The 26,977-nt window shown below is 37.7% G+C and overlaps 1 protein-coding gene across 2 annotated transcripts in view; it reads left to right on the top strand.

Moving 5' to 3' along the window:
- The window catches only part of Oct-TyrR (Octopamine-Tyramine receptor), a 1,114,805-nt gene that overhangs the window by 887,694 nt on the left and 200,134 nt on the right, over positions 1-26,977 (top strand). For both annotated transcript variants that reach the window (XM_068225823.1, XM_068225824.1), the window contains exon 5: positions 5,275-5,337. The gene's annotated coding sequence lies outside the window, so the exon portion shown is untranslated. The remainder of the gene's footprint in view (positions 1-5,274; positions 5,338-26,977) is intronic.

Genomic DNA, 26,977 nt, shown 5'->3' with positions numbered 1-26,977 from the left:
GGCAGGCTGTAAAGGCGTAACATATCATGAAATCATTCAGCTGTTCGTTATTAAGGCCAATGACCCCTTATTTTCAGTCACGGTCTGTTTCTTTCTTCGAAATAATTCTTGCTCATAAAAAGTAAAGTCTTCTCCGTATAGGCCATGAAGCCTCCTTGGAGGGGTGGAAGGTAAAGGCTTCCACTATCCGTAACCTCGGCACTTGATGGGGTAGAGTGGTTAGCTCTACGCCTGGCCGCCTTTTCCCCCAGGAATTAACCTGGTACTCATTTTTGGTGTAGGCTGAGTGAACATCAGGGCCATATGCACCTCCGGAAGTGGAAATCTCATTTCTTAAATTTTACGACTTCCTGGCGGGGATTCGAACCCACGTCCTTCCGGGCGAACCGAGCAATTCTTGCTCATACTCTTCAATAAATACAGTTAGTTTACAGCTTCCGTTGATTTACCGTAGATAGTATATCTCAACACCCTAAAGTCATGTCACCGAGTGACGATGAGCCGTCAAGACACCCTGAGACAAGAGGATCTACTAACATGCTCGAAATCTAGAATAGATAATTTTCTATCATTTGGGTGACAAAGGATTCAATATCTGTGTGCGTTTACCATTAAGCATGACATGGTAAATGTATGTTGCTCGTTTCGGGTTACCTCCCTTCCGAAAGCGCTGCCATTTTACTGGTAGGCATTCAGTGAGGCTTTGAAGGAACAAATATTGAGCCCAAGGCTGTCTATGTAGCATATGGTGCCTGCCTGTGTTAATTCCGACACTCCTACAAAGCATTTCTGGCGACAGTTGTGAAATGAAAGAATAATGGTATAGTATATGACTGTATATATCCATGTCATATTAGGTAATGTATTAAAAAGCTAATAAACCTAATAGACAAAAATGTAACACTGTATCACAATCTCAACTTACTTGCAATGATTTCCTGTTTTTTGTGCTGTAACATGTCTGCCTGCGTGATTCACATGAGCAAGGCTTTCGATCTTGGAATTCCTGATCTTACTTCTCTTGTATTCATCCGGATTACCGACACCTCTCTTCATTTTGTGTGGTGAGGGCAATGTATCGTGATTATTCAAACGCCCAATCTTACTGGAAAATAAAAATTAGTTTGTAAAAAAAAAGCGAAATTCACAAGTAAACAAATGACAACTGCAAAGCACAACCTGGTGTCATTGAAAGAAGGTTACAAGTCTATATTCACTAGTGGACTTGTAACATTTCCAAATGAAACAAAATTTAATGTGACAGAACGATGCTTGCACATTTATGGGAACTATCTCCTTTTTACACAGAATGATGAGAATTGAGTCATAGCTTATGAAAATGTCTTTATCTACGTTTTTGTAAAAATGCGACTTGTCTCCTTTTTTAAATGATGGATATATTTTTAAAGAGGTTTTATTCTTATTTAGATTGCATTTATTGATTTGTTATTGTAATGAGTTTTTTGTTCCGAAGGCTATATTAAAATCTTGCTGAATGAATACGTTAGCTACTTTTATATGCTTTTGTTCACGAGATGGAGAATTAAACTATTACCCTTTTTGTTTAGTGTTTTTCATTTTCTTAATAAACGGTCTACTCTGTAGAATGAATGGTTGCTTTCTTCCGCGATTTGATTTCTTATTTGGGTTTCGTTGAAAAAAATGTATTTTGTTCATGTTTATGGTTTTAGCTTTATGTAGCATGGCGTTCAGTCCTACTAATTTGTGTGTAGTCGGGGTATTGGAAACTCTGTCTATTGTGGGTGAAGTTTCAGTTGATTTCCTGTGTATTTTGAATGACAGTTTATCTTTATGTCTACTGAGTCTCCCCGTTTGTTTCTGGTTCAGTTGTGAACTTGATTGAACTGTGTAGAGAAAGTAGGTTTTTACTTATGTGATGCGCAATTCTGATATCATTATCATAAATGCATATTAAGTCATCAACAATGACAATGATAAGCCACCCACTGAGCAATATTGAGATTTGCACGGTTTCCGTATTTGCTAAAGGATGGCAAGCCATTGGCGGAGTAGTGTTTGAAGACACCAAGACATGACATTACGAACGCACTCCTAGTGGAAGCCAAGGAAATGCCTCTCACGATAAGAAGACAATATCTAGCGAATACCTTCTTTATTCGCCGGGCAACACTGGGACCAATAAACTGATAATAAATTAAGACTACTACAAATAGCAATCGACAGAAATATCATTGGTCAAAAACACCGGACTACATTATTATATGAAAGCTTCCATAATGTCCAACACTTCATCCCCCCCATACTTCATTCTTAAAGATTCCCTGCATTTCAACATTACTACGAACATCTTGTATTTACACCTTCCATATTATTCTTTCCACGCTTCATTACTGACAGCGTTTCCGTCAATGAATGTTCATCAGTTTTATCGATAAAATATGGCCTATTTTTTTCACATTTATACTGACAGATCCAAGACCACAAGAGGTGTGGGTCATTCATTCGTTTGTGTTACGTCTCAAGTGTCCTGAAAGTACTCCTTACCTCAATAGAAGTCTATCGTTACTGTAGAAATTATAGCTATCCACTCCGCCATTAGCTATGGAACCCGTACCTTCTGTAAAATTCTAATACTTTCTTACTCACAATGTGCCCTTCAAAACCTACAAAATTCTCTTTGGGACCTGTCTACACATGAATATATATTAGACACTTTAAACTTAATCTACACCGCCCAGAAAGCAGCCTAGGAAGTACATCCCCTATAGATTAAGGGCCACGACGGTATAACGATGAACGAGACAGTAGACCAACTAGCGAAAGAAGCCACAACTCGTGAATTCGGCTTTAACAAACAGTTACTACATTCTGATTTCCTACCCAAAATCAAACACAAGGTCTACAGGGAATGGTCTAAGTGCTAGAAATGTCACAGCTTACTAGAGGAAAGCACAATTCTAAAATTAAGCCCACCGTACCAACGCAAACCTGGTTCAAGAAATTGAAACAAACTCGCGGACATCTTTAATAAGAATGCGTCTGAGCCATGGATGCTATCCGAGTCATCTATACATGATCAAGGTCTTAGACTACCCTCACTGCCCAGAAGATCCTAGGGAAATAGCTGACTAGAACCACATCATACTGGCATGTAATAAGTACTCTCAACAACGGAACCACTGTACTCTTCTTTAGTGAAGATAAATACCCCACTGCCAACTTCAGTTGCCATCCTGCTATCTAAACTGACTCCACAATTATGTGCTTAAATTTTCTTATATTTATCAGAATGTAGTATTCATTTTTAAGATACGACTTTATTTTCTCAATCACGAAATATATATATCTTAAATGTATGCTCACTCTGTAAGTGCTGGCCACACGGTCTTCCGAGTTCTAACGCCATTATTTCAAAGAAATTTTAAAAAATGACATGACTGCACATACTCTGTTGCTATGTATTGATCCAAGACAAAATTACTAATTTATGGACTTCTTGAACCTTTAGATACGTCTCCTGTAAAATTCACTAAACGTGACTTGTCATTATTTGGCCTGAGCACCGTAAGCATACTTTGTACAAAATCCCTTCGGAACATTGGACGGTGAAGAGATTGTTCTCAGTGTTATTTAGGAATATGCTCGCTATTATTGCTGGTATGAGCTAGAATAAATTTGTTACTTTCATTGGCCTGTCTCAGTCTCATCCTTGGCTTTGACAATATGAAACTGACTGAGGTATGGGTGATGCTAGTAACACCATTCTTCATGCAGCCAGTTCCTGTTATGAATGGTGTGAAAATATTGCTCATGGGATCGGTGGGTGCATGAATTAGAGTGGGCTTGGCAGACTGGTATGCAATAGCAACTTCTGGCTCGGTGAGGCAAGCAACGTGAAACTAATTCACTCCTCATTTCCTTGGTATGCCTCTTCAGTGACGGCTAGGCTACTTATAACAGCTGTCGGCGGAGCAGCGGAGGATCAAACCAGCCTTCGGGCTGAATACCAAACATACATTATTGCTGACAATGGTGAGCCCAAGGATAAAGCTTCCTTTTCATAACATATTTTGTTGATGAACATGAATGGGTTTCAGTTTTAGGTTGCTTTTATAGACTGATTACTCTTGTGATGATATTTCCTTTTATACTTCTGTGATCAATGCATCACTTCGCCCACCACTTCACTGACAGCACAGAACTTAAATATTACACATCGCAAATAATTGAAAGTAATCAGATATAAAAGAGGCAATATAAATACTAAAATCTACCAGAATAACTTCAACCGTCTCACACCTCTGTTTAGTCTATTAAATTAATTCACATTTCAATTCAAATTCCATTCATACTTCGATCAATTCATACTCCTGTATATTTCGTAATTTATTAATTCACTAATTCTCATTTCCAAACGCGAAGTAAGTTACCGTAATAACAATAATTATTATTATCATCATAAATCGTGTGAGTTGATAGAATCTGATGATATTCTTTTAAGAACAAAACATGATATTCTGTTTTCAATTAAAACGTAATTTTTTATTTAACCTGATATAAAATTTATTCTCTTCCATGTATTTTGTAATTTTATTAATCCTGCGTTAATTGACTGAACGCTTCACAATTAAAAATTATCTAAATCGTCACTGAAAGAGAATGGCTTCCACTGCAACAAATTAACGATGCTAATTTGATGAACTCCTCCTTGTGGTCAATAATACTTTGCGAAAGGGGTGTGATTTCTTAGATCAATCCACTTTCAAGTCAACTCTGGACATAGGTGCAATGGTGAAATATGTATGCTGTATATTGGGATAAACTACGCATGAATTGTAAGAATCAGACTAGAAAGCAACAAAAATCATTGCCCGTACAAGTATGTAAGGATAATGTCGGGAGGATGTTACTAATGAAGGGATAATGCATACGTTAGGTATTACAGCGTCTATGAATCCGATTCGGAGGTGGGACTTATGAAACTAATTGGGGAGCTAGCATGGGGAAAATGGTGGAATTGGCCATGGAGCAAAGGGACAAGAACATCAATACCATTTCAGGCGTCAGATTGAATTATTTCAGTGCTGAAGTATCATATTGGTTGAGATCAGTGTGTTAGTTACAGAGGACTACGAAACTGGTTGTTTAATAACAGAGGATATCAAACAGAATATTGTGGAGCATAAGTGCCTGTTATGACAGTTTATGATTGAATGTATGCATGAATCGTGTCACTATCAACAATTATTCAATCGGCAGCACAGAAATAGATTTTCTTCCTTCTTGTTTCAGATATTCACCGTCAGAAGCTCTCTACCATAATCCTGAGAAGATAAATGTGCCATTCTGAAATAGGTAAGTAAGCTAGTGAATAGGTTAACTAGAAGTGTATTCTGCTTAATAAATTTATTCTTACAGTTTAAGCATTGCATCACTGACATAATATCGGCATCTGGATATGAAGATCGCGGGATCTATCCTATCAGTCGTAGTCGGAATTTTCAAACGTGCGCTAAGCTGTCGTCTATCTAACCTTCTTGACCAACTCTTGTATGGGACACTTCAGCCCTAGGGGAGCAGAGTAAATGTTATTCTAAGGATTTGAAAGTGTAAAAATCAGAAAAACACAGAAAAACATACCCGTATTACACATACGGCGTAGCCTGTCGCTCGGTAACCGCTAAGTTACAAAATGTGAATGCAGGTAACATGCAACTTCTATAATTTGCTACGTGCGAAAATCAGAAACCACGGAAACACATATTACACATACCACGTAGCCAACTCTTACGGTAAACGATATTTTACAAAATATGAATATAGATTATGTACATCTTATATCATTTGCTATGAGCGAAAATCAGAAACCACGGAAACACATGTGCACATACCGCGTAGCCAAGTCGCTCGTTAAACAATAATTTACAAAATATGAATCAAGGGTAACGTACAACTTCTATGACTTGTTAGAGAGAAAATCAGAAAATATTGCAAAATATATTGCACATACCACGTTGCCAAGTCGCTCCGTAAACGCTAATTTAAAAATATGAATACTGGTAACATACAACTTCTATAATCTGCTACGTGCGAAAATTAGAAACCATGGAAACACATATTACACATACCGAGTAGCCTACTCGTTCGGTTAGCGAAAATTTACAAAATATAAATATAGATTACGTACATCTTCTATTATATGATATGCGTACAAGCACAACACGGTTCAACCCGGAAAATAAATTAAATAATTCTTCACACCGTGGAAGCTTCACTTCTAAGAAACATACTTCTATGATTTGCTAAGTGCGAAAATCAGAAACTATAGAAACACATATTGCACATACCGTGTAGCCAACCCGTTCGGTAAACGCTAATTTACAAAATATGAATACAGGTAACGTACAACTTCTATGATTTGCTAAATGCGAAAATCAGAAAACACGGAAACACTTATTACACATACCGCGTAGCCAACACGCTCGGTAAACGATAATTTATAAAATATGAATACAGATTACATACATATTCTGTCATTTGCTACGTGCGAAAATCAGGAACCACGGAAACACATAGTGTAAATACGGCGTAGCCAAGTCGCTCGGTAAACGATAATTTACAAAATATGAATACAGGAAACATAAAACTTCTATGATTTGCTAAATGCGAAAATCAGAAACCACGGAAACACTCTGTGCAAATAACGCGTAGGTAACTCGCTCAGTAAACGATAATTTACAAAATATGTATACAGCAAAAGTACAACTTCAAAGATTTACCTAGTACGAAAATTAGAAACTGCCGTAACCATCTTGCATATATCGCGCAGCTATCTCTCTCAGTAAACGATCATTTACAAAATATATATACAGCAAAAGTACAACTTCAATGATTTGCCTGCTGTGAAAATCAAAAACTACGGAAACACATAGTGCACATATCGCGTAGCCAACTCGCTGAGTAAAACAATAATTTACAAAATATGTATACAGTAAAAGTACAACTTCAATGATTTGCCTAGTTAGAAAATGAAGCTACGGAAACACACTGAGCGCATATCGCGTAGCTCACTCGCTCATTAAACGATAATTTACAAAATATGTACACAACAAAATTACAACTTCAATGATTTGCCTAGTGTGAAAATCAAAAACTACGGAAACACATTGTGCACATATCGCGTGGCTGTATCGCTCAGTAAACGATCATTTAAAAAATATGTATACAGCAAAAGTACAAATTCAGTGATTTGCCTAGTGCGAAAATAAAAATCTACGGAAACACACTGTGCACATATCGCGTAGCTAACACGCTCAGTAAACGAAAATTTACAAATGATTTGCTAAGTGAGGAAATCAGATACTACGGAAGAACAAATGTTAAACATATTACACATGCCGCATAGCTAACACGCTCAGTGATTGCAATTAAAAAAAATATAAATACATCACAACGCGGGTTATTGACCAGAAGACTGATATACGCATACACGTCACTCTTTTTCTCAAAAAAAAGCCGAACACACGGACAAGAATGTTGAGAGATACCACTTACACACAGATATATGAATTACCTAACATACTTACACGTAAAATAAGGGTGGAGGGAAAAGAATAAATCATAATTGTTTGTATGCTTGTTGTCTCCTCTAAGTTGTAAGACCGAATGGGAATAGTACTGTGAGTTTCTGCTACTGCTTGCGAAAACGTGAACGGAAGTGACATGTCATCTCAACAAAAATACGCATTACCTTGTTCCTGCATACACAAGTCAGACACTTGGCCCCTGGTCCAGAAGCGGTATATTGTTACTACTACCTACCTGACGTTTATTTGTCACTCCATGTCATACTATATCCAATGCAAAATGTACTGTGCCAGTAACAGACACGCACTTTTCACGCGCGTGATCGAGGATGACAAGTACGCAGGGCGTGTGCGGTCTTAGAGCAGCAGAGTGTATAGAGAGGGATTTTCAGTTAAATAAATGTTGCATAGCAGGCGACTAACTTTTATTACTATAGGCAAATGTAAATTAATTCCCTGTGATGTCATGAAATACTTGTCAAATGGACTTGCGTACCGTCAAAATTTGATATTTGAAAGCAAATAAAATTTATTGATTGACGCTTAGTTATAGTAAAATGTTCAAAGTTCATTTTTGAAGTTTCAAACAAACGCTCAATTTAAAACTACAACGAAATAAATAAAGTTCCTTCTTGGAATAATTAATCAATTTGACTTATTATGAAAATAAACAAAGTTCATTCTTGATGTTATAAATTGAATGTCTATTGAAAAAGTTATCGTAAATTAGTTAGAATTCACTCTTGAAATAATTAGTAAAATTGATATTACTCAAGTTCTCATTCACTGGAAAAATATCTAACGAAATTGCTAAGTCTCGACTGCATTGCATAAATGTCTTTCAAATTTCTCTCCACTTGTTAGCAAGTTCGTTTGAGCTTTGGAGTACCTCTGATAAGACTTAATATTACACTGGCTTTACGTATAAAATTGAAAGTTATATGAAAATTTGAAAGTCATATAAGAAATTGAGAGTTACTTGAGCAGTTGAAGGTGACTAGTGAACTTAGAAGTTAAATTAGAAGTCACAGGTCATAACTTCGAATTGACTGTTCTTTAAAAAACACAGATGTATTTCACCTTTATGTTGTTCTGGATCTTGAATTTGCTGGCTCCGTCTGACTGCGTCCTCACAGCTCCAGAGTAGCACGTATCCACCGGCGACCAGGAACACCATTACCTTAACCCTTTCAGACCGAGTACGCACAATTGTGCGGGTTCGTATTTTGTTTATCCCTGACCGTATTTGATGTTTTTTCGGTGCTAGACCGGACTGCAGTGATTGTGCGGGACACGTGGCGTCTATTTCAATTGTTTTTAGTATGCGCTTGACCGCTAGGGCGAAGGAAGAAGAGTTTAAAAAGCACAGTTGATCGGCGAGATGGCGAGAAGCAGTAGTGCCAAAAGTAAGTATATATTTATTGCGTTTATATTAATCTAGAAGCTTTACTGAATACCGGAATATATTCAATGAAGTGTGTACATTGGTTAGTGAACGTAAATTTTTAAGATACATCATCGTATGTGATACAACGAGGTTTTGAATTTTGATACGCACAATTGTGTGGGTCCTTTTTTTCGGATGTAATTTTTTTAGTTTGTAAAATAAACTATCAATATGTGTATTGAGGAGCATTTTACTCAGTTTTTGACATACAAACAAAAATTCACGCCTCCAGTTTTCTTTCAGGTCTGAAAGGGATAAAATGTCCCCCGATGATCCGGAACAACATCACCATGTATCCTCCGAAACGACCTCGTCCCGATGGAAGTTCTCACGATGAAAGGTCTAAGCATGTGGCGTCAAATTGCTCACGTCATATGGTGTGTTGTAGCACTGTCGATTCAAAGTGTAACGTTCGTAGGGAAATTTTACTTATGATATTTTGAACCAAGTTTCGACTTAATAATGCGGTCGAACTGCCCAACTGCAAAATTTCGACACGCTGAATTCACTGTGTTCCCGACTGTAAGTTTGAAAACAGTTCGTGAATTCTAAACAGCGTGCGTACATTGTACCTCGCGCACGATGATATCGTAAAGATCAATTACACAGTTTATGTTCCCTCAGAAGAAATAATTAGCACGTAATATTGAAGAAACAGTCTACTGCGTATCTCGCACACCGCAAAGTATCAATGATCATTTCAATAATCTATGTTCACTTACGTGGAATTGTGGGCACGTAATTTTTATGAATCAGGATCCTAAATACCTGGTAACTTACAAAAGTTCAAATACGTAAACCTGTCTCATCAAATTGTAATTTATGTTGTTTACTGATAGTTCTGTAGCGCACGGCACAAAATAGTATGTCCCATTGAACAAAGCATAACACTTGCGTTTTCAAGCAAACAACGCAAAATGTTAAAGTGTTTGAATGCTTTTAAGTAAGTCCTTTAAAAGTGGACGACAAATTCTAGGGTATAAAGTTACACTGCTATCACAGTCAGAGTTCTCACCTAGGTCGTGCCTCGATGATACTGAGTTCAAAGTTACAGATGTTCGGAACTTGGCACACCTTGCACTAAGTCAAAGCATACTCGCCGGTACTACGTCATGCAGCAGACCTACGCCGATCTCTGCTGTTTGTCGTTGTGTGTCGTTGAGTTTCAAGCCTGGCCTTTTTATACAAAAACTTGACCCTGAGCGTGAACGTTATGGATATCACCCGAAATTTTAACATCTTAATATCTCCGTGAATAATGCAGCTCTCGACTTGAAATTTGAGTACGAGCTATTTGTTATGACCAGCTACACGATCCAGTTGCCAACTTCCTGTTATCTCATCAGGAAGCGGAGATAGAAAACACTTCTAGATCATTCTTTCTGGCGTGTAGGCCACGTGTTTGGGGACGTCGCGGTTGTGCCTCGTCAAGCTGCAGCCGAGTTTGCTAGCAGAATGCTATGCGTCACAGACTACAACCCGCACAATTTAAACATTTTTATGAAACAGGCCGTGCGGTCTCTAGTTCGATCACGGGCATTTGCGGGCGTAACCGAATGGTTCCTGTTTTAGTACGTAGTGGTTCGGTTGGCATTTATCGGAGAAAGTAAATATCAACCACAATGTCATCGGAGAGATTTCGGGTTCCTTTGCTATCTGGTACAGAAATCGGAACTTCGAAGTTGAAAATTAGGCAGCCTAATTAGCGTCACTGTAGCTGAAGTTGTGTGTCATAAATATTTAGCTGGCTTCACATAGTTCATGACAAGAAGATGGATGTTAATTCATAATAGCCGAGTTCTTATACGGACCTTGTTCCATTATACACTTGTATAATGTGCAGATAAAGCTTAAAATACTGCACATACATATTTTAATGATAAACTGGGGTTTGAAAGCAGTAAACCCCATATTCAAGGTAAATCATTATCTGCAATAGTCCTTATCGCGTATTTGACCGAAAGACGACTTCAGGGTAATAATACCTGGAAATCTGCATGCGTGTTATTGAACTGAATATCGACCTTATTAGGAATTTAAGTTACTTTCGCACTGTGTGTATTGAAGTGAATACATTAGTTTCCGTCAAGCATTCAGGGCAGTATTATGAATAAATTTTACATGAAATAAGAATCTTTCACATGCGCTTGATTCACAGGCATCGGTAAATAAAACCATTGTAGTACAGTATATCAATCTAGATACCGTGTAAAAGAAGTTTGATGTACGCTGTAGGTTAAATTTTCTATTCCCTTCCATACCACTTTATCTAATTACGGTGTTTGTAAAATTTTCTTATTAATTTCACTGGAATCGGTTTCATTCGATTTCTTGATACGGGATAAACTATGGAATATTAGAAAACTTATTTATTTATTTATTTATTTACTTGGGTACCTTCTTCTTTTCCTTCAAGTAATTGTTAGTTAATCAGAAATATATAGATAAAACGACATTCAAGTTATTGTGTTGTTGTTTAGGGTTCACTCTGTCATGTATATCGTGAGTTTGTTAGTCCTCAATTACGTTAGCCCACCATTTTGTCTGTCTGGATATGTGTATGCTAGATCGTTTATGCTAGGGTTGGGAAGAAAGTGACCGTATCGTTTAAAAGTATATCATCTAGGCATTTGTGGGAATGAGCGAATTAGACGAAGTCATATGAAGTATAATCCATACTTAGTTGCATTCCGGTATCACATTTGGATGCCTATAAACATCCTGACATACCATATTCAGTCACTGAGTAACCCACATTATTGAAGAATTATTCAGTTATATTTACATTACGCTTAATTGATCATTCGTTCCATTAGTTTTAAACTTGAACAAAATATATCGTCGTTGCCGGGACAAAACCTCCTATGTGATAATATTTTTGGATATATACTGACCCGCAGCACATACGTTATGAAGAGCGAGAATGCCTTGACAATACTCACACAATATTGCACCTTAGATGACAGAACCTTAACGGCCGAAGTTCTAAGCAAAAGTATTTCACACAGGAGGTTTTTCCCCGGCAACGACGATATGTATGTTTAAATACCAGCAAAAAGAGAACGAAGTAAGTGTTATTCCACAAACGTTATTTCTTCTTTGATTTACAATAGCAGAGTAAGAAAACAGTCCTTATTTGCTCATCACACGACGACTGTGTATTTGTATTAAGACTAAAGAAGAGACCTCGCTCCGTTCTACACTCTCGGTTAATGAAATCTCATCAGTTACGGTACCTTCTGTTAATGAATTCAATTTTAAGAAGAGGCAGGCTTGCTAGGCGACTCATTTTACTTTCTATAGACTAATTTACTGCTAAAATTGTCTTACGTACTGTTCTTATTCTAAGAGGAAATGTAATATTAATGGCAGTAGCTAACAATATTTTACTTAGTTAGAAACAAAGTGAGTCATGACTGGATTTCGCCAGTACAGTAATAACAGCACAGTTTGGCATCTGGTTGTTATTTTTATTTTCATTTCGTTGTTACAGTGGCGAAAAAATATCCAATCACCATGGAGTAAGGAATGTAGAATATGGAAATTTTGGCAATATATTTGTCGACGTAACATATTCAATTGACTAAAGGTACAAGACTTTATGTTATATTCCGCGCGAGAAAAGCCACCGCAAATGTGCCATGCTGGTCCATTAGTAACTGGAGTATTAGCCTGACTGCTGAACGCAGGCATGCAAACGTACATGCATTGTGTCGTACAGGTGCCGGATGTTAGCTTATGGGATGGAGTTACATGCTTGTTGCACTTGTTCGGTCAATACAGGAACTGTTAATGCCGATTGAGGATGACGCTGGCGTTCTCGTCCAGTGATGTCCCATATATGCTCGATTGGGGACAGATCGGGAGTTCGAGCAGGCCAAAGGAATATGTCGACATTCTGTAGAGCACGTTGAGTTACAACATCTGCATGGGGGCGTGCATTATCCTATTGGACAACACCCCAGGGAATGCTGTTCATGAATGACAGCAACACAGGTCGAATCATCAGACGGACGTACACATCTGCAGTCAGGGTGTGTGGGATAACCACGAGAGAGCTCCTGCTGTCATTAGAAATTGCTCCCCCGACCAGAACTCCTGGTGTAGCTCCAGTGTGTCGACTCCCGCAGACAGGTGGAATTCTGGCACTCACCTGGCCTCCTTCCAACAAACACACGGCCATCACTGGCACCAAGACAGAATCGGCTTTCATCGGAAAAAACAACGGACCTCTACTTTATCCTCCAATGAGCTCTGCTTGACACCACTGAAGTCGCAGACGGTGGTGGTTTGGAATAAGTGAAATGCACGCCGCTGGGCGTCTGAATCGGAGCTGCCCATCAAGTAATCTATTTCGAAAGTTCGTTGCCTCACTGTGCTGCCAACTGCTGCTCAAATTGCTGTTGCAGACGCAGTCCGCTGCGCCACAGCCGTACGCCGAATAGGGCGGTCCTTCCTCTCGGTGGGGCCATGGAGATGTCCGGAGTCCGGTCTTCTTGCGAGCCTACTTTCTCGTGACCACTTCTGCCAGCACGCATGCATAGTGAAGACATTGCTGCTAAGTTATTCTGCTTTAGCGCGGAAGGAAAATCAACCTTCACATAGCCCTATCATACGGCCCCGTTCAACCGCAGCGAGCTGTTGATACTGGCCTCTTCGTCATCGTACAGGCATTCCTGCCCCACCCATGGGCACTCCGGCCAATCTCACAGGTAGCTAACGCACTCGTACACCACAGCCCGTAGTTTAAGCAAACGTGGTCCACTACTAGCGACACGCTAAGGCGATTTGCGGGAAATTTGAATTAACGTCGTCTATCACATGTATAAAAACGCCTACCAACGTTCGTTAATCTAGCACAAACTTTTCTTGGTGTTCATATTACTTTTACACCAGTGTATTTCAGCTGTGTGACTGCTTGCTGGTTTCGAAAATTAGTGTCCCACTTTTTATACAGATGATTTTATGTTCAGATGTGCGAACCTTTACTTTTCAAACAAGCCACGGACATATGGTTATGACGGTATTTTACTTTCATTTATTTACTAGCAATTATCCGCGGCTTCGCTCGCGTGGATTTCGTAATTTGATCAAAGTAATCGTTCCTCGGCATTATACTAAGACATTATCTGAAAATTCCTGAAGTATAAAAACTCACCCAAAAATTGAGTTTCGTTTACACCAGAAATTCTTTGTAAACCGTGTTTGTGGGATTAACTTTTGGGGCTAAGACGACCACGCGACATAGAAGTGTACATGTGAGAAACAGTCTTCTCAAAGTTGAAAAAATAAATACACGAATCTTTATTTTTAAAGGAGGTTCCAAATACCTATTCCCACATCTGTAAAATCTTTAGATTTGAGATGTAGGTAAGTATCCCCATAAAAAGAATTAAACCCATTGATCAGGCCTTCCTTCACCCCCACCCCCATTTAAGTGTATTTTCCGATAACAAAAATACATGTTTCTTTATTTTTAAAGCAGATTCCAAGTACCAATTTTCACGTTTGTAACATCTTCAATTTTTAATATATATGTGTCCTCATAAAAATAATTCAACTATATTTCACTTCTTTTCACATCCCGTTAAGTGCCTTCTCCGAAAACAAAAACTACATGTTCCTGTAATTTGAAAGGACTTTCAAAATACCAAGTTCCTTGTTTCTGACATGTTAAGCTTTTTACATATAATGTAGATATACCGGTATCTCATTTTAAAAATTCACCCGCTTCTCCAATTCCTTTCAGTCCCTTAATGGATTTTCCGAAAACAAAAGAATATGTGTGTCATTATTTTTATTACATTTTTTACAATTTGCTTTACGTCGCACCGACACAGATAGGTCTTATGGCGACGATGGGACAGGAGAGGGCTAGGAGTGAGAAGGAAGTGGCTGTGGCCACAGCCCCAGCATTTGCTTGGTGTGAAAATGGGAAAACAGAGAAAACCATCTTGGCAACGCAATATACAAATGTCCCCCCTTAGCGAGCAACTACATTGTACTATAAATGTATCTTCAAAATTTAATTTCATAATGTCTAGTAGTTTTGGCTCGGCGATGATGAATCAGTCAGTCAGTCAGTCAGTCAGTCAGTCAGTCAGTCAGTCAGTCAGTCAGTCAGTCAGTCAGTCAGTCAGTCAGTCAGTCAGTCAGTCAGTCAGGACAAGTTATTTTATATAGAGAGAGATTATATCTTTGTAGGTGGTGAAATTAAGGCTCTTCGCCCTCTCTTACTCTTAACCACTCTAGTGACACATCGTTGGGTGCGGAGATTAATCTTACATAAGGATACGTAGTAAACTAGCAGTTACCCGCGGCTTCGCTCGCATGGATTTCGTAAAATAATGAAAGTAATCTTTGCTCTGTACTGTACTAAGACATTATCTGAAAATCCCTAATTTATAAACGTTCACCGACAAATTGAGTTTCTTTTACCCCGCCAACTCCTTCTAAACCATGTTTGTGTTATTGCCTTTTGGAACTAAGATGACTATGCAACATAGAAATGTATATATGACAAACAGTCTTCTCTCAAATCGAAAAAATGCTTATTTTTAAAGGAGATTCCAAATATCTATCTCCACGTCGTAACATTTTCAGTTTTTGAGATAGGTTATAAGAATCCCCATAAAAATAATTAAGAATCACACGTTCCTTTATATTTAAAGAAGATTCCAAATACTAATCTTCGCGTCTGTAACATCATCAGTTTGCGAGATATAAGCATCTTCATTGAAAATTATTAACTTCTTTTTCACTTCTTTTCACCCCCCGTTAAGCGCCTTTTCCGAAAAGAAAAAGTACGTGTTCCTGTATTTTTAAGGGCTTCCCAAATACCAAGCTTCATGTCTGTAACATGTTAAGGTTTTGACATATACTGCAGATATACCGGTACTCATTTTCAAAATTCACTCAATTTTCAATTCTGTTCAACCCCTTAAGTGGATTTTCCGAAAACAAAAAGTACGTGTTTTATTTTTAAAGGCGATTCAGAGTACGATACCAACTTTCACGTCTGTATCATCTTCAGTTTTTGAGATGTAAGTATCCTCATAAAATGAATTCGACTTCTTTTTCCCCTTTTTCGACCCTCTTTCCCTTTAGGTGGACTTTCCGAAAACAAAAAAAATACTGTTCCTTTATTTTTAAAGGAGATTACAAATACCAACTTTCACGTCTGTAACATCTTTAGTTTCTTAGATATAAGTATCCTCCTGAACAGAATTCAACTCCTTCCTTACTTACTTTCATCCCTCCTCCCACTAAGTCGATTTTCCGAAAACAAAAATATACGTGTTTATTTTTAAAAGAGATTCCAAATACCAAGTTTCACGTCTGTAACATCTTTATCTTTTAGAGATATAAGTATCCTCATACAAAAAATTCAGCGAATATTTAAATTCTCCCCCCCCCCTAAGTGGGTTACCGAAAACAAAAAAGACGCGTTTCTTTATTTTTAAAGGAGATTCCGAATACCAAATTTCACGTCTGTAACATCTTTTTTGAGATATAGATATCTCTACAAAAGGAATTCAACTCCTTTGTCACCCCACTCCAATTAAATTGATTCTTCCCCCCTCCCCCCAAATCATTGTCTCTTTATTTTTAAAGGAGATTCCAAACACGAATTTTCACGTCTGTAACCATCCGTTTTTGAGACATATGTATCCACATTAAAATAATTCAATTTTTTCACTTCCTTTCACCCCCTCCTTAAGTGAATTTTCCGAAAAATAAATACGTGTTCACTTATAAAGGAGCTTCTAAATACCAATTACCACGACTGTAACATCTTCAGTTTTCTAGATATTTGTCCTCATAAAAGGAATTCAATTCCTTTTCACCACTTCCCCAATTTTATTTTCCCCCCAAAATGCACTTTTCTTTATTTTAAATATGATTCCAAATACTAATTTTCACGTCTATATCAACTTTAGTTTTCATAAGGTATAAGGATCTTCATACACATGATTCAATAATTTTTTCAATTCTTTCACCCCCTTAATTGGATTTTCCAAAATTAAGGAATATGTCTTACTATACTTTATAAGTATCCTCATACAAAAAATCCAGCGAATATTTCAATTCTTCCCCATCCCCCTAATTGGATTTCCGAAAGCAAAAGAAGACATGTTTCTTTATTTTTAAAGGAGATTCCAAATACCAATTTTCATGTCTATAACATCTTTTCTTGAGATATAAGTATCCTAACAAAAAGAACTCAACTTCTTTTGTCACTCCACCCCCGTTAAATTCATTACCCCCCCCCAAATATGTGTTCCTTTATTTTTAAAGGTGATTCCAAACACCAATTTCCACGTCTGTAACAATCATGTTTTGAGATATAAGTATCCACATAAAAGGAATACATTTTTACTTCCTTTCACCCACCCTCCTTAAGTGAATTTTCCGAAAACAAAAAAATACGTGTTTATCTATAAAGGAGCTTCTAAATACTAATTATCACGACTGTAACATCTTCAGTTTTCGACACATGTGTCCTCATAAAGAGGAAATCGATTACTTCACCCCCTCCCACCAATTTTATTTTCTCCCTAAAATGCGCATTTCTTTATTTTAAAGCAGGTTCCAAATATCATTTTTCACGTCTGTATCAACTTTAGTTTTCATAAGATATAAGTATCGTCATGCAAATAATTCAAACATTTTTTCAATTCTTCCGCCCGAAATCAGAGGAATACGCGGTACTTCACTATTAAAGGGGATTCCAAATACCAATTTTCATGTCTGCAACGTCCTTAGTTTTTGAGATATAAGTATACTCATCAAATAATTTAACTCTTTCCTTTTTTCACCCCCTTATAAGTGGATTTTCATAAAAACAAAGAAATATGTATTTCTTCATGGGATTCCAATCACCAATTTTTACGTCTGTAACGTCTTCAGTTTTTGAGATATCAGTATCCTAATAAATATAATTCAACCCAATTTTTAGTCTTTTGTACACCCCTCCCCAAGCGATTTTTTCGAAAAGAAATAGGTGTTTCTTATTATTGAAGGGGATTAAAATACCTATATTCAAGTTTGTTACATGTTAAGTTTTGAGACATACCCTAGATACGCTCATTCTGCTAATTCACCCCATATTTTTGTTCCTTTAAATGGATTTTCCGAAAAAAATATCTAGGTCTCTTTACTTTTACTATTACCAGTTTTAAGTATGTAACGTGTCAAGTGTCTGACATATATTGTAGGCCTAGATATATATATATTTTTAAATCCCACCCCGTTTGTCATTAACGTTCACCCCCAATTCACAGGATTTTTAAAAACAAAAAGAAAATACGTGTTTCTTTATTTTTGAAGGAGATTCAAAATACCAATTTTCATGTCTGTAACATCTTCAGGTTTTGTATATAAATATCCTCATAAAAGGTATTCAACAAATTTTCCCCGTTTTCCGCCCCCCCCCCTTAATGGAATTTTGCGAAACCAAAACAAAAGGTGTTTCTTTATTTTTAAAGGCGATTCTAAATACCAAGTTTTACGTCTGTAAACTTTTAAATTTTTGAGATATAGATATCATCAATTTAAAATTCCACCCCCTTTTTCACCCACTTAGCAACAAAAAATATATTTTACATTATTTTTAAAGGGGATCCAAATGCCAATTTTTACATCTGTAAACTTTTTAAGTTTGGAGATATACATACACTCCTTTTAAAAATGTCTTTAAATTCACCCCATTTTCACTCCTGTTTAACCCCTATTAATTAGATTTTCCATAAACAAAAAATACGTGTTTCTTTATTTTTAAAGATGATTCAAAATACCAAATTTCAGGTCTGTAATATCTTCAGTTTCTGAGATATAAGTATTCTCATTAAAGGCATTCAACCCCCTTCTTAACCCTTTTCACCCCTTCTAGATGGATTTTCTGAAAACAAAATAATATGTGCTTCTTTATTTTTAAAGTAAATTCCAAATACCAATTTTTACATCTGTAAAGTTTTGAGATATAGATACACTCATTTTAAAAATTCACCGCCCTTTTTTAACCCCGTTAGTGGTGGAATATCCAAAAATCCTCCCTTAACGAGCACCTACATTGTAATGTAAATGTATCCTCAAAATTTCATTTCTTTACTTCCAGTAGTTTTGGCTCGGCGATGATGAATCTGTCAGTCAGTCAGGACAAGTTATTTTATATATAGATAGATAGATAATGATATATTACACTTTTCAGACTCATAGTCATTCACTCATCCTGTTATACAAATTGATCAGCTGCAGGCAATCTCGGCAAGCAGTCTTTAAATTTAAATAATGAGGTGGTTTTTCTTACACTGACCTGCAGGGAATTCCAAATTATGTCAACCGTCACAACAAAATAATTGTCATATATAGGAAATTGGTGAACAGGAATAGAAATGGAGGAACCAGAGCCGGTATTATTGCAGGGAAAGGAGAACAAATACTGAATCTGGGATGAAATGTGTAGTGGTCTGCCTTCAGTGAGCAGTCAGTATATGTGTATCAGTATGTATACCTTAGTCGTTTATCAGGTTTCAACCATGAAATAATGTGATAGTATGGGGTGACATATGTATCCTAACTCAGACTGTAAATAAATATAGGGCAAGAATTAAGCGCCCGCTGAAGTTGCAAAGTCTGTTCCTTTGTTGCTTCTACAAGAATAACGTCACAGTATTTGAGCATGGGAGGCACTAATGATTGGGTGAGGTTGAATCTTACATTACATGGCTATATTTTGGTTTCTTAAGAGAATGAAGTATTGTCTTACAAACACTTTATTATACTCAGACCAATTTAGAGTTTCGTTCATTGTCTCTCAAATGTTTCTCACAGTTTGACTGAATGGAATAACTCTGCCATTCATTATAACTGAAGGAAATGTTTCGTCTCTTATGTCCAGTTTACACGATGCCATTTGATGAGACAATTGCTGGTGACAGTTGTCCTCTAATCGCTGGCAAGTCCAGCTGAACGAGAACCTGTTCACACGAGGAAGCTATTGCCACGCCAGTAGATGGCGAGGAATGGCTGAGTGCGCAGCGTCCGTAGTATCCCGTGAGGAATTAAATATATTTTGTAATTATGTGCCGGGAATCCATTGCTGAGTCATGCAAAGTTTTGACCTCAATCACACCGGATACCTGAATATTTATTTCATCGGTAATCTCAGAAAGTACCGCTTGACGAACATTATTGTCCTTGTATAGGACTTTGTCTTGGTTCCACAAATAACATAATTCCCTACACATCTCAACGAATTTTAGGTTGGTATCAACATCCTTCTCTTGAGCCATAATTACGCGAACAGCTTACAAATAATTTAAAAATTAAAGTATTTAAATTATCAAGACCACACATTGGGCTGCACCACGCGGTTGATACAAGCGAACTCGCACAAAATAAATATACAGCTACTGGCTTGTCACGTTCACACGGCGCCAACTGTCCCGACAATACTGAGCCCCGGGTGGTGAGGGTTGCAGCTGGTCACAGTTGGTTGTCCTCAGTCTCCTCCAGGAGACAATCTATTACCTGAATATTTGGAAGAGCAAATGCTTAGATATCTGGACAGAGATGTTCACACGTAGCCCATAATTGTAAAACAGTCAACTGTCTTCTGGCAATTGTCTCATCAACTGGCATCGTGTAAACTAGGCCTTAGTAATGTCAACAATGTTTGAGAGCCAATAATGATTGCTTGAGTCTTGGATGGTTTGAGGAGGAGGGAGGATTTCAAGGAGTAAGCGATAAGTTGCTGAAGGTCAACGTTCATGTCAGTTATGGCTTGTCTCACGGTGACAGTATGTTTGTATGTCGTTCGCATAAAGATGGTGGCTACTTTTTTAATTAGAAGATATTTCGTCCATATAGGGAATAAAGAGGAAATGGCCTAAAATATTGCCCTGCGGGGTGCCTACTTTCCTGGTTAGCCATTGAGTGGTTTTATCCCCGCGATCATTGAGGTACGATTAAAAATATGTAAATTGATAGATATTTGGCCGAAGTAGTAAGGTTTCGTCTTGTTTAATACAGCCTCGATATTTATAGTGTCAAATGCGCTACTGAATTCTAGGAGAGAAAATATTGTCAGCAGTCTTGGTTCCTTTGCGTGTCTTATGTCCTCAGTCACTTTGAGGAGGGCTGTTGCAGTGCTGTGTCCCTGCCTGAAGCCAGATTGCAATGGGTCTAGGACAGAATATTCGTTGACATATTCCAACACCTGCTCTAGAACCAGACGCTCGAGTGATTTATAAATTGCAAGTAGAATATAAATTATCTGCAGTCAGGTGGTTGGGAGGGCACGAACTTCTTAGGTACATGGATAACATTGGTTTGTTTTCAGAGTGAAGGAAAAGTTCCATTTGTAAGGAAGTAGTTAAAAATTTGGGTAATGGTTGACTGAACTGCACCTGTAATTCTGTGTTAGAAAGTTATAGGGATATCACTTACTACTCTGGCTTTTGAGTTGATAGAAAATAATACATATTTAACATTACTAGTAATAAGAGGATGAAATATAAAATGTTGTTGATCAGGTAAAGGGTAAATTATGTAGTTGGATAGTAAGTTTGTGGAATTTAATACATTAGGTGGTATTCTATCTTCAGTGAAATTAATTTGACCCACCGAGTGGCACATAAGGTTGTTGTTGAGGTTGTCTTATACCTAAGCAACGAAGCATGTTCCAAGCATTATTAGAATTCTTATTTGCAGTCATGTTTCGTATGTAAGTAAAGTTATGTTTTCTAACGAGCTGTTTAATTCTATTTCTAAGGGTGCGATAGTTTTTGAAGTCACTTTGGTCACGAGTTCGTTTAAAGCGACGAAAAAGGGCATCGCAGTGGGCAATCACGTTTTTAACTTCACTATTTAGCCAAGGACAACATCGGCAAGTAATTTGTACCTACCGTTTAGGGGCGTACTTCTTATACAGAGTGATTATAGGGGTGTTAGACTTGTCTACTTTCGCGTCTGTGTCGTCCAATAAGAGTATGTCATTCCAGGGAAGATTGCATGCGTCATATCTCGTTCATATCAATATCTTTTGCGTTTCTGGAAATAATATATTTCGGTTTATGTTTTTTCATACGGAAGGAGTACGATAGGTAAATAAGGTCGGGAGCGGAGATGGTTGGGATTGGAATCAAGCCATTAGTTATAAATTTGTCTGGTCTATTTGTCACAATGTGGTCAATGGGCGTGTTTGCTGCGTGTTTATCTATGTAAGTGTGATTTGTAGGCTCTGGACAGAGGATAGTCTTATCACAACAAGAAAACATACCAATAAATTGTTCAGTTCCGCATGTTTTATTGAGTAGGTTAGTGTTAAATTCACCCTTGCAATAATATTCTCGTAACTAGGTACTAGGGCACGTAAATAAAATTCGAATTCAGTTATACTTTTTATTTTTCGCGGCTTGAATACAACGACTATCAGGAGTTTCTCTTGTAAATAATGATTTCAACAAACACTCTGGACCTATCTGTGCGTTGTTAGATGATACATATATCACCCTGTTTTAAAGTCGTTTCTGCAGTACATGGCCACCCCACCTCCTCTTCTGCCATCGAAACTCTCGTGCCGTAAAAGGGAATACCGGTCAAGTTGTACCATACCAGAGTGTATGCCTGAGGTAATGCAGCGTTGATTAATGCCAAGAATGTGGATATTTATCACTCATTATGGCTTGAATTTCATAGAAGTGCGCGCTACCACGGAGAGTGTGTTGACCTGGGAGCACTGTAAACAGTTGGTAGAGGGAAATAATGCCTGTTTGAGGAGAATGTCTGTAGTTAGAGGCGACGGGGTTAAAGGGGGATGTTGCCAGGATCAGTGTCAAATAGAGGGCTCGGATCAGCTGTATAACGGGATGTTAACGAAACAGTATAGCAGAAATAGCATGCAACTTACCTCAAAATCTTGATAATTGCTTCCACTGGCTACCACTAAAATGTACACAGACTCGCGTATAATGCGTTTATAGAAACACTTATGAAAAACAAACAAATAAAATATCGAGCTGTATTGGTTCATATCAATTGTTACTTTTATCCCGAAGATTTATAATGCTCTACGGTTCCGTTATAGTGGTCAAAATTCGGAAGGTTGATCACGATGCGGCCTTATTGGGTCTAGACGCAGGATGGCCCGAAGTGATCCCTCGCCAGGTTTAGTATAGTATTAAGAGTCTTGGTGAGGTACTCGGTAATGAGTATCTTTGTGTATTTCAAGAGCCGCTTCACCTTCTACATGCGGTCACGTTCGTGGTAGGGTGTAAATTTAACTATTATGGGGTAAATTCTTATAAAAACCACTTCAGGTACTAAGCCCTGAAGCCAACCAATCCTATGGCTCGAAGCTCTCCATTGGGAAGTCCAAGTTCAACTTTGTTCGGAAAGTATTCCTCACTTTCTCGTAGATATCCTCCCGCTGTTCCCCTGTGAGTCAATAGATTATTAGGTTGCTCCTCCGCTGTATTCCCCTGCATCAATCAACTGTTCTTGATGGTCCAGCTGCCATGCTAACATGCACAGGTATTCTTTTAGCACGGTAAGTTCGAAAGAAATGGCACCTCAGAAGTCAAGGAAATCCTGTCTAAGCGAGTCTAGGGACTCTTCCGTGGGATTGGAAGAGATGGTTAACAACAGAAGGCGCGTCTCGAAGTCCTTCATCGTTGCTTCAAATGTATTGATGCGTTTATTCACCTTCTTGATGAACATAGCTGTTGATATTTACGTCCAAACTCGAACCACAATTGTACAAATACACTTAGCGCACACTTGCGGGTTAAATATCGTCGCTCGACCGGTAAAAGGTTGTATTCCACAAAGCTCTTCCTATCAGTTATTCTCGTTAAGACTGGTCACGCCTTCCAGCCACGTATGGATATGCAGTCCATCGGAACAAATTTTGTTGTGTTCATTTTCCTATGCCCAAGTGTAAAGGAAAATGAACCTTACAGTACCGTACTGTAGGAATGTACGTTTGCATTACGTATTTTTCGTACTCCTAGTGTACAATGCATGTAAGGTTCATGTTCGTTTAATCGTCGACATAGGAAAACGAACACAACGGACATTGTTCTGATGGACTGCGTATCTATATGTGGCTGGGAGGTGTGACCAGTCTTAAGGAGAATAACGGAAAGGAAGAGTATTGTGGGATACAACGTTTTACCGGTGAAGCGACGATATGATACAAGTTATGTGGCTTCTACGAGACATGGACACAGCACTCCTCTGAGTGTGTTACAGAAGTCGCCATGACTTTCCGGAAATTGTTTATAATACTTCATATCTCACGATTTGTTTTCTAGAAGGTATGTTTCAAAAATAAACATTCGTTTCTTAATGGTATGCTTAATCATGATGGATAGTTGTTACTTAGCACTGTATAATCACAATCACTGAGCGCGTCAAGTAAATCACGGGTCTTACTAGCACAAGTACAGAGGTAGAAAAATCAGTTTTGTATCATACCATGTATCTTCTTACTCGTCTCTAGAGTGGAAGAATACAGACTTTCTTTCGCGTCAGCTCGCTATGAGTGCTTCGTGTGAGTTTTCCGTAAATCCTTGTGTCTTTAAGTCGGACTCTGAGCATTTAGTGCTATACAATTGAATTTATTAAAATTCAAACGCATCACATTTCCATTAAAACCATACATTGAAAAACATGCCTTTGGCCATCTTCCTATTTTTGTGACAAAAATTTCAATGAAATAAGTTATCCGGTTAACAATAATGTCAATATTCATAAGGAATATGAAGATGTAACATGAAATTCAGAGAGAGACACAGTGGGAACCTTACAAGATTTATTTATAAACAATTTTCAGGCAGTCATCAGAAGACCGATTTTAGAACGGGGACTAATTATAGGTAAAATAAACCACTGCAGGTGTTCACTGCTCTGGAGGATACATTTTTATTTCCTAGATCATTGCAATGGTAGTGACAGTACGAGTGTTCTGTGTTACATTTATATAATTATGTCAAGGGTGGGAATTCTAATGACCACCAATGTTCGCATATCCATTATTCATGTCCTTGAAAGCCCCAATGCACTGTCCATATGCCGTGTTGCGTGCCAACTGTAGTGCACAAGTGGGTTGTAGCACACAATGGAGCTGAATCTCATGAGTAGAATCATAGAAACACAACGAAAACAGCTTAAGTATATACATTAAATGTAAATGACGGTAAAGTCCTGATAAAGTACTAATAATTCAATTAATATGAAACAAATGTAATAGTGTGTTAGACGGGTGGTCGTTGGATTCTGGAAAAAATAAGAAAGGAAATTTTAAAAATCTACATAAATGTTTATCCTTGAGCAGTATATTATTCAAAATTGGTATCATTAAATTCTGAGTGTTGTATATGAACTACGTCCAAAAATGTTGCTATTCGCTCTTCGAGGCATAGTCACGGTTATTGTCCGGCGACTGATCGATAGCTGCCCTAATCTGACGAAGAACGGAATTATATCTACAACATGAAATCGACTGCCTGAAGATCAGTTTACGATATTACTCAGCAACATAGCCTGTTATTTCGTAGGTTGTTTTAAACGCGCCCGAACCAAAATCCGATTTTCTTCCTATTCCCACTTTTGAATAATGTCAAAACAGTTGTGCAGATCAGTACGGACACCACAACAACACACACTGCCAGTATTATCGCGCACTAAGTAATTGATGGTACTCCATGGCCCTTACATTAAGCTCTTACATTACATTACATTACATTAAGCTCATTGTAAGGTAATTATTATGTTAATGTATTTCACATTCTATTTCTATAAAGTTCACTTACTTACTACGTAAATTCCGCGATGTCTAAATATTCTAGTGAAGATTTGAAACTTTGCTATCTACAACTCACAAAGTAAGTATCCAATTGTTACTTACATCCTGAGGTGGAAGGAAAGCTCTGGGAAATTTGATGGATGTACATTTGAACGTTTCAACTAAGTAATTGTATATGAACATAAGGAATGTGGTAACTGCCTTCAGTGTGGCACTCGACTGCGTTTCTCAGTAAAGTCTGGCCGTGGTCAGTGAAAGGGTGTGATTTTTGAATTTTCCATCATTTGTCGCCTAATGTTTTATTTTTTGAATATGATACAATTCCACTTACAGAAGAGAATGAAATATGTGTACAGGAAAATAACAATATTTGTTTGATGGTTCAGACTTGTTTCTCAAAATATTCGTGGAATGTATCACATCCTCTGTAAACTGCATACAGAGAAATATGAAGTGTACCAGCCTAGGAATGGAATATGTTTCCTGGCAGCTTGCATCCGCAACAGAAACAATTAGCGTTTAGACACCTTAGCTACGGAGAGCCATGGGTTATGACTGGTACGTATAGAACATGTTCGTAGTCCTAATATGACACTTCCTATCCAAAGTTAAGGTAATGTTATTCGCAGCTATGATCGTATAAAACATCATTTACAGTTTGTGTCATTGAAGTGACATTGGCGCTAATGATTTCATCCATGTTCTCGATCATGAACTCAACAGTATTGTTGTACTAAGGCAATATACGATCAGGTACCAATTGTTTCACGGTGGCTATGGCATACGAGTTTATTCGGTTCAGTGACTCCAAAATAAATATCAGGGGGGGGGGCGGGTAACCTGGTAGTTGAACACACATGGTACTGTCCTCTCTTTTCCGGGGTAGCTCATCCGGCAAACACGAGAAATCCCATCGTGGACGTTCGTGTGCGATGTTCAAAATTATCGACGGCATTTTTTTTTGAAATATGGGTGTGAGAGGATAGGCATGTGTTAAATGACAGAAAATCCAGCAAAGACTGATATTTATTAAAATAAAACAAAAAATTACATCACAAATCTTTCTCGATGACTAATTATGGGGTAGATATTTTTCTAGAATTATCAAACCCTCACTTTTAAAATTGTTTAGCTAATTTCATTAATTAAAAA

Source organism: Anabrus simplex, chromosome 2 (genome assembly GCF_040414725.1).
Source record: "Anabrus simplex isolate iqAnaSimp1 chromosome 2, ASM4041472v1, whole genome shotgun sequence".
In the NCBI taxonomy this organism is placed as follows: Eukaryota; Metazoa; Arthropoda; class Insecta; order Orthoptera; family Tettigoniidae; genus Anabrus; species Anabrus simplex.
The sequence above is the reverse complement of the archived record's forward strand: the minus strand, read 5'-3'. Positions and strand labels throughout refer to the sequence as shown.